The sequence below is a fragment of the Bubalus bubalis genome, chromosome 19 (genome assembly GCF_019923935.1).
Source record: "Bubalus bubalis isolate 160015118507 breed Murrah chromosome 19, NDDB_SH_1, whole genome shotgun sequence".
NCBI classification, from domain to species: domain Eukaryota; kingdom Metazoa; phylum Chordata; class Mammalia; order Artiodactyla; family Bovidae; genus Bubalus; species Bubalus bubalis.
Genome location: NC_059175.1, coordinates 14,130,942 through 14,143,113, shown reverse-complemented (window position 1 = coordinate 14,143,113; position 12,172 = coordinate 14,130,942). Strand labels below are relative to the sequence as shown.

The following is a 12,172-nucleotide window of genomic DNA, read 5'->3' as shown; positions in this document are numbered from 1 at the left end:
GGTAATTGACAGAGGAAACAAAAACAGACTGTGCACTCTTTACGCCGAGGAAAAAGATGCAGCACTTTGTTATTTTCCCCTTTCCTTCTCACCCCCCAGGCCTGCTTAGAAGCCTGTTCTCAGGTGCTAAACTCCATTCTCGGTTTACAGTGAGCATCCTGCCAAGAGCCGAAAGGAAAACAACGTGCCTGTCATTAGAGCATCTGGGAACTGTTTTGTCACATGAGCCCAGACAAAGCCACGCTCACCACAGGTCAGTCTGCTCCTCGGCTATATACTTGGGTGTTTCTCTGTGTGCCTCGGAATCCCCTCAGCGTGACCTCACCATTGTGTTGTCCAGAAAAGTATCAGCTGAAAAATAAAGGCCCACTTTACAGCTATTGTATTGCTGTCTTGTTTTATGTCCAGAAATATTCAATTTAAATACGGCTTTTGTAGAACTTGGAAAATGCTCACTATAATTGCTAAAATATCAATGTAAACCCTCTTATCTTTGGGATTTAAATATATCCATGAGCTACTATCAAACTGCACAAGTTGAAAATTGTCTGCAAAGAAATAAAAGTGATAAATATGGTAGGAATATACAATAGTACAAATGATGAAAAGTAAATTGCCCTTTGAATTATGCTCATTTAATAACTAAAAACATTGTACTGCACATAAGGGATTTTATGAGGCATAGCATTTTAACTGCTGTTTCTCAATGCAGCCCTCTATCTGTTCCATCTCCCTCTAAAATGCCATAACCCAATGTCCTGCAACTGTGAAGGAAGGACAAATTTTGAGTTATAAAGCTGGGCTCTGCCACGTACAGCTGCCTTCTTAGAATAGTACAGCCCACTGCCAAAATAAATGAACAGCATCTTTTTGTGGAACTTACTGTCAGAAACCCTCTAGCCTCACGTCTACAAGCTTGATTGGTAACAGAAGCAACCCAAGGAAAACTATGTGATGCCTGCTCTCTGCTTAATGGTGCCGTCTGTGCATTTGTTATTCAGACCCAGCTTTTCATAGCAACCATTGAATATGCAAAGTTGAATTTAGGGATGCCAGAGTTAATTAACACCAGCTCCATTTGATGGCAAGCTTTGTAAACAATCAGGATTCTAACTTCTTTAGACTTGAATTTGGGAACCTGACAACTTTTATCCCTTGGAGTTAGGAATTTTGTATAAAGTATAAATAGATGATTTTAGGTCATATTTACTTGCCAAAAGGTGGAACACTGATTGGTAAGGATGCCCACACACCTACAGGCTACTGGATGAAGGAGGATTTTCATTTTTAATGGTTAGCAGTAATACCTCGTTTAAATTCAGAGGGAGGCCCAGGTTTTCCCTCTGTGGAGAGGCAATAATCTGAGGCAGGCTCTTCAGAAATCCTAGGTTGTGACTTCCTTTTGCTAATTTTCCTTGCACACACTTCGAGAATGACTACTACTTTACTGTTCTCAAAGTGACCATGCAGTTGGATGCAACAGAAGAGGGCTCCATTTTTTCCATGTTATACGCTGTGCCCTGAAGATATTGCAGAGGTTTAGCATCTTGCCAAAGGCAAATTTCCCCCATATTCTACCCAATCTACGTACTTTACAGCTCCATACAAACCATTCCCCTTACACAAAACTCTGAGTTGCCACAGAAACACCCATCTCTTACCTGATACCTGGCATTTGAGACTCAGAACTTCCAAGTTTAGAAACCAGGCAGCTTCTGCTCTCTGAAATGAGAGGAGACTAGTGAATTTTCATTTTTCCAGAGGTTGAATGTCCAGGTTGCTGCTCTTCCTCTGGCCACTTGCATTTGGCATTTTGCTGCCCATTCGTACTGCCACCAAAGCCTGGGCAAGAGAAGTAAATGAAGTTAGGATTCAAATCTGCCAATTTGGTTCCTCCTTAGATACTGCCTGGTAAAAGATCTGGCCAAGAAGGGTGACATGTCTAAACCATTTTTTTTTTTTAATTGGAGGATAATTGCTTTACAATAGTGTGCTAGTTTTCACTGTACAACAACATGAATCAGCTATATACATACACATATCCGCTTCCTCTTCCGCCTCCCTCCCACTGCCCCTGCCCACTCCTCGAGGTCATCACGGAGCTCTGAGCTGTGCTCCCTATGTGTCCAAACCATTTTAAAGCGTAAATTATCTATGAGTTGTAGCCATTTGACAACTTGAAAGTCAGGGACTAAAACGATTTTTAAACCTTTCGTAAATGAACAACTTACTCCAACAAACTAGGAGGACTGTGGACAAGTCAGGAGCCAAAGAAAATGAATCAAGAACCTGAATATGGAGAAAGCTGAAAACTGTGTTGCTGGATCTAGACAAAGAAAGGCTACATGCAGTTTCCTGATATACAATATGAAGGAGTCACACTGAATGAGAGCTGCAGTTCCTTCCAGCTGTGACTTTCTACAGCGTTTCAGCTGAGTGTAAGATTATTATTTGTTTCTGTATAGAGCGGCAATTACAAGGAAAGACCTGGGCACTCAGGGCAGGGCTATTTTGCTTTTCTTCTGCCAGGAAACTGCTCTTCTAAGGCTGTGAAAGATATCCTAATAGTCACTATGAACCCACCTCCACCACATGAGCACCTACTCTTCACCAGGCACTCTGCTAGGGACCCAGGATACGAAGGTGAATAGGACCCAGACTCTGCCTCCTAGGAGCCCAGAATCTGGTGAGGGAGACAAATGTCAAAAATCACCCCAATACAATACAGTAAGTGCTACACTAGAGATGACATAAGAAATACTACGAGTTACACGAAAGAGCAAAAAATCTTATGGGATAAGGCAAGGCAAAGAAAAGGATGCAAGGGCATTTCTGGGAATGGTGATGAGTGAGAAGTGGAAGGAACTGGAGCAGCCTGTGTGGCTGTAGTGGGCCAAGAAGGCAAGCACAGCAAAATGACTGGAGATGTAACTGGAAACAGTTTAAAGTAGGTTATACAGCTCACTAATTAATGTGGATGTCATCTTCAAGGCAGTGGTTCTTGACTGGTGGTAAGTAGTCATGGCAAGAAGTCAAGAATTCATTGTCTACAGATTGAATGTATCTTATGTTTCTGGATAGATATTATTGGTCAATTGTATGTCGATGCTTTATTTTTTTTCCAAGTTTTTTTAAATTTAAATTTATTTATTTTAATTGGAGGCTAATTACTTTACAATATTGTATTGGTTTTGCCATACATCAACATGAATCTGCCACAGGTGTACACATGTTCCCCATCCTGAACCCCGCTCCCACCTCCCTCCCTGTAATAAATGGTAAACTGTTGCTGAATTCAAAGTAGCTTTTAATTTAGGTAATCTCTCAATTAACAGGTGAAAAGAGTATAGCTATCATGGGGGCATCCATGATGGTTTTTGACATGGAAAAAAAAAAAAACATGCAAAAAGGATTGGGAACTACTATTTTGGGTGATAAAAAAATAATTACTTTAAATAAGGGCATGATTACTTTAAATAATGCAGCATGATTTAAATCATTCACTGTAGGAATGAATGAATTTTGGAATGATCACTCTGAAAGATATTCAAGGATGAATATGAGTGCAGTGAAAGGAAGCTGCTCAAGTTGAACAAAGATAAGAGCTTTGACAGTAACAGGAAGAGACAGAGGAGAGGATAAACTCATGAGGTATACCTGTGGCGAATTCATTTTGATATTTGGCAAAACTAATACAATTATGTAAAGTTTAAAAAATAAAATTAAATTAAAAAGAAAGTAGAAATAAAAGGATTTGTTGACAGATTGGATAGACTGGAGAGAGAAAGAGAAGAGAGTAAGGACCACTCCCGGGATTCCCATTTGGACTGTGAAATGAAAGTGGGACATGCAGGAAACAGGACTGTTGGAGAGGACAGGAAGCTTGATTTGGGATATATTCACTCAGAGGTGCCTGAGGGGCAGAGACGTGGAGTCCTTAATGGGAGACAGGGAATATGAGTTGGAACCCCAGGACAGAGGCAGAGGTCACAGGTTAAGTGATTTCCACAGATAACCAGTGGAAGTCACGAGAATAATTAGGAGAGGCAATGGAAACCTCAAGAGTGGATGACATTACTCAGAGAGACTTGTTGATTGTAAGAAAGAATGCTATGAAACACCAAACTTTAGGGTTGGGCAGTAGAAGAGTCCTGACAAAGGCGACAGAAGACGCAGCAGGATCTGAGGGGACAGTGAGACAGAAACTCTGGAAGAGATGGCAAAAGGCTAAACATCACAGAAGTAAATTAAAAGGGAATAAAAAAGAAGGCAACAAATTCTGGCCACCAAGGGGCCATGGTGACCTGTAAGAACCCCTCAGGACAGGAATCGGCAGAGAATGCAGAGCACAGGGCCTTGAGTAATGAGTTGTAAAGGGAGGAAAAGGAGGCCAGGAATGAAAGGAAAAGAAAGAGAGATACGGGACAGTAGATTGAGGAAATAGCAAACAAGGAAAATGATTTCAGACCTGAGGAAACATGAGTGTACAGGTTTCAACCAAGGAGAGGCTGTCAAGGGAGACGAATTATGAAGATATGAAAAAGGAAGGTGTCAACTGACAGAGCCAGTCCCAGAACCAATGAGTGGGTTGATCGTGATTACCTCTCCTCCCTGGCAACCTCGACACAATACTAGTTCTTCCCTGGGCTGGCAGAGAGTTTCACACCACCGTACCACCGCTGTGGTATGAAATCTCTTAATCTGTGGCCTCATGTTGTTCTATCAGCTAGAAATGACTTGCCCACTTGCCCTGCTTTCTCTGTCTTACATTTGCACTCACCCTTCTGACCCAGAGCAAATTCTGCCCTCCTCTGAGAATCCCGCCTGATTTCCTCTGCAATTCCCAGTCCTACAAGACAGAGATGAACCTGCTGGATACTTTTATCACAGACTTTATTTGTTCTGCCATCATCATTTTCCTCTCTGTTTCCCCAGTAGAATGTGAGCTCCTGAGGGCAGGGATTTTGTCATAATGTGCTTTGTATCTTAATTGCCTAGCCTGTTATCTGATTGACAGGGGCAGGGAACTGTAATTGCATACTCACTTTGGAGGGTGCTTCAATCCTAGCAAACTCTGTTACACATGTAAGAAGATCTTCCTCTTACAAAGGAGGAAGCTAAAATTCAGCAACTCTAAGCAAGTTGCTGAAGGTCACATTATCAAAAGTAATAAGTGGTGGGGGCGGGGGGGGGGTGCTTTCCTGGTGGCTCAGTAGTAAAGACTCTGACTGCCAGTGCAGGAGACACGGGTTTGATCCCTGATCCAGGAAGATCCCACAGGCCGCAGAACTAAGCCCACGTGCCACAACTTTCGAGCTTGTGCTCTAGAGCCCGGGAGCCACAAGTACTGGAGCCTGTATGCCCTAGAGCCTATGCTCCACAAGAGAAGTCGCCACAAGGAGAAGCCCATGCACCGCAACAGAGTAGCCCCTGCTCACCACAACCAGAGAAAAGGCTGCATAGCAATGAAGACCCAGCCCAGCCAATAATAAACACATAGAATCTTTTAAAAAAGACTTCTTGTTTAAAAAATACTTAAAATAACAGTAACAATGCAGTGGTAGCAAATACAGATCATGTTACTCCACCAGGCACTGCTTTGGGTCCCAACGGAAAAAAAAGATACAAAATTCAATTGATTCTGCCCTTACAGTTTCATGCCTTTTAGCCTCAACGAGCCCCAAAATTGCATCTAATCAATCCTTTTATGCTTTTCAGAGCATCTCCTTAACACGATCCCCGCATATTTGACCAATACACTCTTCTTCCTCTCATTGAGTAGCCATCCTCCTACCACTTCATTACTCTCAGCACATAATTACGGACCCAAGCTCAAAGGTAACCTCTTCCCCAAGCCTGTGTGTACTCAATTCTGCAATTTAACCTCATAAGGTGCAGTTAATTGTGGGATCTAAGTCACATGCATATAGCCAATCTCTTCAGAAGACCGAGAGAAACAGGTATGTTTGGTTATCTTTCTATACCTTGTGATAGAGGACCCCTGGAAGGGAGAGGGAATGGCTGTTGAATGAGCTAATCTTCAGTTTCTTCCCTGTATGGACTGCTTCCCTCTCAAATTGAGCATATCCCAAATTAAAACAACATCTTCCGATAAGTCAGATTTCCAATCCGCTCATACTTTTGTGAGATTTTCTGATTTCACACAGAATTTCTGTCAACCCAAACAAAAAAATTAAGTCAACTCTTTTCTCTTTATCAGTTGTGTCCAGTCTTTTACAAAGACTCAGTGTTTCCTTTGAGAGGAACTGTTCATGGACACACACTTTCTGCTCCATCCCTCATGGCCCTAATCTATCCAGGGTCTCACTGCCCCAGTGTAAGACTGCCGCCCTTGACTCCTAGCCTGTGTACATGCCTCCAAGCTCAATCTCTTCCAAATATCTTTTGTAAAGTCAGGCATCCTTCTGAAGCATGGCTTTCATGATCTCAACTTCTGGTCAAAAATGAATTATTAACACAGGAGAAAAAAACATGTGATGTTTGATTAACAATTCCTAATGCTTGGATATGTATGAAAGACATACATATACATACATACATACAAGGAAAACTAAAACCGAGATTGTCAATCTAAAGTTTGCAAACTTCTAAAGTATGCAAGGATGATCTACTACTTACAAACTGAATTGAGAAATTCTATAGAAGGTGACAAGGGCTTCCCTGGTGGCTCAGTGGTAAAGAATCCTCCTGACAATGCAGGAGACGCGGATTTGATCCCTGGGTCAGGAAGATCCCCTGGAGAAGGAAATGGCAACCCACTCCAGTATTCCTGCCTGGGAAATCCCATGGACAGAGGTGCCTGGTGGGCTACAGTCCATGAGTCGCAAAAGAGTTGGACATGACTGAGTGACTAAAAAACAACAAAAAATAGAAGGTGACAAATTTTTGCCACTTAAAATTGAACAAACCACAGTCTGAAAGAAGGCAAAGACATGTTTCTTTCCCACTTCCTGCATGACATTCTGGAATGTACTTTAGAAAATCAGGCAGCTGTTACTGTACTGCTTTTTGGAATAGCACATTACATTCCCCTTGTATCCTCAAAACTATCCTAAGTGTGTCCCTTACTATGTCCTTCTAGGACTATTGCTCCCAGCCTACAACAAGGTGGGATATAGAATAATGGATGTGGTGAACATGCCTCCCATGATCCAAAGTGCTTCAGACCAGATAGAGGCAGAGACAACCCTACTATTGGTGTGGCAGAAACTTCTCATTGCCACCTCCCCCCGCCCCAGCCCCCAAATCAATTCTTTCTTCTTCTCTGGTAAGAATCTATAGCCGGATGATGGCTTCCAAGAAAGGAACCATCACCTACTCTTCACCTAGGTATCCCCATGAATGAAGTTCTCACCAGTGGCCTTTAAGACAAAGGTGCTCATGCATCTTTAAGAGATAACTGGTATATTCTCTTTACCCCTTATTTTTCATCCCCTTTCCCACAAAACTTCCCAGATGGCAACAGTGGTCAAGAATTTGCCTGTCAATGCAGGAGATACAAAAGACATGGGTTCAATCTCTAGGTTGGGAAGATCCCCTAGAGAAGGAAATGGCAACCCACTCCAGTATTCTTGCCTGGAAAAATCCCACGGACAGAGGAGCTTGGTGGGCTACAGTCCATGGGGTTGCAGAGTCGGACATGACTGAGTACACACACACACATTTGTGCAAAATAAAATTGAAAAGCTAAAAATTGAAGGTTGGGCAATGATTTCTTAAGCAAATGCAGACACCAAATCCAGGCATGACAATATTAATTTCAAACAATGGAAAGTTAAAGCAAAAGACATTAGAAAGGACACGGAAGATCATATTCCTTTATAAAGATCAATGATTGGGATCTGCTACTAAGTAACAAAGCATCAAAATACATAAGATAGAAACAATTAAAAATTACAAGGAGGACTTCCCTGGTGATCCACTGGTTGGAGTCTGCCTGCCAATGCAGGGGACATGGGTTCAATCCCTGGTCTGGGCAGATTCCACATATGTCGGGGCAACTAACCCAAAGCAACACAACTAATGAATCCTGAGAGCCCTAGAGTCTGTGTTCTGCAACAAGAGAAGCCACTGCAATGAGAAACCCAAGTGCCTCAAGTAGAGAGTACCTCCCTCTTACCACAGGGAAAGCCTGCACACCACAATGAAAACCTAGCCAAGTCTAATAAAATTCAATAAAAAATTATAAGAAGTCAATAGACATAAAACTAGAGTGACCTTTTTGATAAGTCAGGTAGACTAAAAATAAATGCAATGAATTCTGGAATTAAAGAATTACATTAAAAATTAAACCATTAAAACTCTAGGTGAAAAATCAGCTGATCTAAGAATGGGTAAATCTAAAAACAATGGAAGAAACAACAGAAGACAGAAATGAAAGATTTGTCTATGTAATTTTAAAATACGTAATCCAAAAAACAATGGCAAATGACATACTAGAAAAAGTTATAACAGGTACAACAGACAAAAGGTAATATTCTGAATTTATGAAGGTCTCATAAATAAACTGGAGAAGGACATGGCAACCCACTCCAGTGTTCTTGCCTGGAGAATCCCAGGGACAGCGGAGCCTGGTGGGCTGCCGTCTATGGGGTCACACAGAGTCAGACACGATTAACGTGACTTAGCAGCATAAATAAATATCAGAGATACTAACATTCTCTGCTAGTTCTATCTAATTGTTCTAAATCTGCACTGTCCAATAGGGTAGCCACTAACCACAAGAAGACTTGAAACAAGGCTAGTGTCAGTGTTAAAATGATAATATTTGGGGTATATTTGGCTAAATAAATTCTATTATTAAAATAACTTTTCACTAAAGTTATTTTACCTGTTTCTTTTTACTTGTTTAATGTTGATACTAGAAAATTTTAAATTACATACATGGCTCACATTAGGTCTTTATTGAAAAGGGCTGTTTTAGAATAATGATTAAGAAAACAAAGAAAAAACTCACAAAAGAACAAATACAAATGACCAATAAATTAGGAAAAAATTGTTTGTACCTCACTTATAATCAAGAAATACAAATTGAAACAAGATACCATTTTTTTCTTTGAAATTGACAAAGTTAAAAAAAAAAAAAAAAAAGGACTTCATTGTTGGCAAAGTTTCCATAAAATGAAAGGCCCATAAAATGGAAACTCTCATACAGTGCTGATGAGAGTATAAATGAATTCAACCTTTCTTGAAAGCCATTTGGCAATATGAATCAAGAATCTTAAAAACACTTATACTCTTTGACCTAATGTCTCTGTTTCTAGGAATTCAGCCTAAATAAATAATTTTTAATGCAATTAAAGCTTTTGTATAAGGATATCCATCACAGTGCTATTTCTAATAGTGAGAAGTTGGAAACAAATAGTCAACAACAGAGAAACTGTTAGGTATATCATGGTTCTACCTTATTATTCATATTCTATAGCCTTAAAAATTAAAAAAAAAAATCTAGTGATGAGGAAAATGTTCACAACAAACTGAAAAAAGCAGGACTTATTTTACAGTATAACCATAAGGAATACTGTATCTATGTACATATCATGCATAGAAACAGTATTTCATAACTTTAATATCTTAATTTCCTAGTTTATAACACCTTTCACAAAGTTAGGATCAAAGTTAGATAATGCAAAAAAGGCTCTAAGTGGGTATCTCTGGGTAGTAGAATTATTTTATTTTCATCTTCATACTTTCCTGGGTTTTTTTCCTCCAAAATATTCATGAGTATGTACTATTTTAAAAACAAGAAGAGAACAATCCCTTTTATGAAAGTATCTAGGCCACATCAATCCCCACCCTCTCTCAGGTTGCAAGCCCTCTATGAACCAGAGCCCTTTTCCTTTCCAAATTTATTTCCCATGGCTGCCATTAGTCATGTCAGAGTTCCCTCCATGCCGCGTCTGTCCTCGCCTCCCTTTCCCTAATGCGGTCTGACTTCCCACTGAGCACATGCAGCTCAGAACATTCACAAACCCTCTCATTTATCCCACCAAACAATCCTGAAAGGTGGTTATTATTATCTGCTATGTAAAGAGAGAAGAGGGAGAGGAAATGGTGTTTTTTTCACTAACCTACAATTTCACCCACCCTTACCTTCTGCACAACTGTTTTTCACCTCCACTCGCTGAGTGACAAGGAGCAAGTTACTTAACTTCCGTACGGCTGGCTTCTCACATGCAAAAGGGGGCAACAATGGTACCACCACCACGGAGCTGCTGTGAGGATGATGGGATCCCACTACTCAGTTCTCTTAGCCCACTGCCTGGCCTCCTCCTACCATTACTGACCCTTTTCAGTTGGAACCCAACAAGACACCTCCTGCCGGGTATCTCAGGCCAGCGAGAACTAGTGCGGTGCAGACGCAAAGGAAACCTTTCTTATATCAGGGAATGGACAGCCAGAAGCTCGGGCTCTAGAGCACAAGCTCATCCCACAGGTTGTGGGCCCGGCTGCCTTATAGGGATCTCGCCAGAGGGGGCGGAGTTCTCGCGAGGCTGGCACAAGTGCGCCGCTCAGCTTCCAGAGAGCCGGGCTGAGCACTCTGCACACTGCCTGCTGCCACCGCCGCCGTCTTGAGTTGAGCGTTGTGCTCAGCGCTTCTGCACAGGCCTGGCCAGAACTGAGTTATAGGAAACAGCTATCTGCCACCAGAAACTCTGGTCTAAAGGGCTGGGTGCGAGGCCTCTGCATGTGGCCCCCTGTGAGCAAGTGAAACCAGACTCAGCACAAAGGATTTTTTTTTAAGTTTAGACCTTATTTCATTACTCAGATTCCTTTTTATATTTCCCAGTAATTGTTAATAGGCTTTGCCGGTGACATTGCCAGCTCAAGTCCCTCCTCGCCTTCCAATTCTCTCCAGCTCCTAAGACCGGTGCCTTTCTCTGCCTTCTCTATTCTTCCTTAACACAGGGCTTGGTGGTTCCGTGTGTTAGCTGTGATTCCTCAACTGCACCAGAAGCTCCCACCAGGGAGCGGCAGAGCCGTCCCCCCCCCCCCCCCCCCCATTGAGTGCTGTGGAACATTCTAGACTCCAACGTCTAATTGCTTGAAAAATATTTAATTGCTTGAAAAGTCAGTAGGATTATTTCACATGTCAGCTCTTGGGCAAACTGAAAATTTCATACAGGGTGAGCAACCAGTCACATGGATTTAATAGACTTCTCCCAGAACATTCTTACAAGCCAAAGAATGAGGAGAGGCCCATCCACTTTACTCAAGCAAACCTAAAGCACCTGCATATTGCCACGGGCTGGATACATCCATTGCGTTAAATAGCAGGGACTCCCCAGGGAAGTTCAGGTGGTGCTAGTGGTAAATAACCCACCTGACAGTGCAGAAGACCTAAGAGACTCCGGTTTGATCCCTGGGTCAGGAAGATCCGCTGGAGGAGAAAATGGCAACCCACTCCGGTATTCTCGCCTGGAGAATCCCATGGACAGAGGAGCTACAGTCCCTGGGGTTGCAGAGAGTCAGACGTTCCTGAAGCGAACTTAGCACACACAAGTTAGCCAGTTTTCTAGCTAACTAATTTCCTCTCCTTCCCATCCTGACCCAAAACATCATATGCTGGATCTCAGCGAGATATGGCCTCTCCACAAAGATCAGGATGAGTCTGATACGATACCAAGTTATTAGCCATCCAAGGAAAAAACAAACAAAAAAACTGCTTTGCTTAGTACACACTTTTAACTAAGGTAGTACTGATAAGAGACAGTTACCGAGATGAAAAGAGTTAGTTTAGGGGAAGCAAAAAACTTAGATACCCAGAATATTTCATCTTCAAATAGATTCAACAAATATTTTCTGAGCGTCTGGTGCCAGGCACAGTCTGGGACACTAGGCACACAGCAGCATTACTGTTGCTAAACTCCCACAAACTACCCTGCTCCTTGCCACCCGCCCACCCCTCACCACACCCCACGATGATTCAGAACCCTACATTTATCCACAAGCCTGCCTCCCTTGACAGCTTGGTGAAGAGTGATGTGGACACAGAAGGAAACCAATAAATATTTGTTGAAGGAATGAATTGGCAAGGAATCCAAGTCTTTGGTTTCCCCACGCCTTAAGCACAGGACACACAGAGTGAGAAACATTCCCTGGGCCCCTGGGAGGTAGGATCCTGCAGAGCTGTTCACAGCATCACCTGGAA

General features: G+C 42.1%; 1 long non-coding RNA gene across 7 annotated transcripts in view; it reads right to left on the bottom strand.

The window, feature by feature from the left end:
* The window catches only part of LOC112580606, a 47,228-nt gene extending 35,336 nt beyond the window's left edge, over positions 1-11,892 (bottom strand). For 2 of the 7 annotated variants that reach the window (XR_006546492.2, XR_006546493.2), the window contains exons 1-3: positions 10,114-11,427; positions 1,662-1,842; positions 249-351 (exon numbers count right to left, since the gene is read on the bottom strand). This is a non-coding gene — a long non-coding RNA (uncharacterized LOC112580606). Of the gene's footprint in view, positions 1-248; positions 370-1,661; positions 1,843-5,984; positions 6,173-10,113 lie in introns of all 7 variants that reach the window. The other 5 variants (XR_006546489.2, XR_006546491.2, XR_006546490.2 and 2 more) reach the window with 5 other exon arrangements.
* Positions 11,893-12,172: the final 280 nt, after the last annotated feature.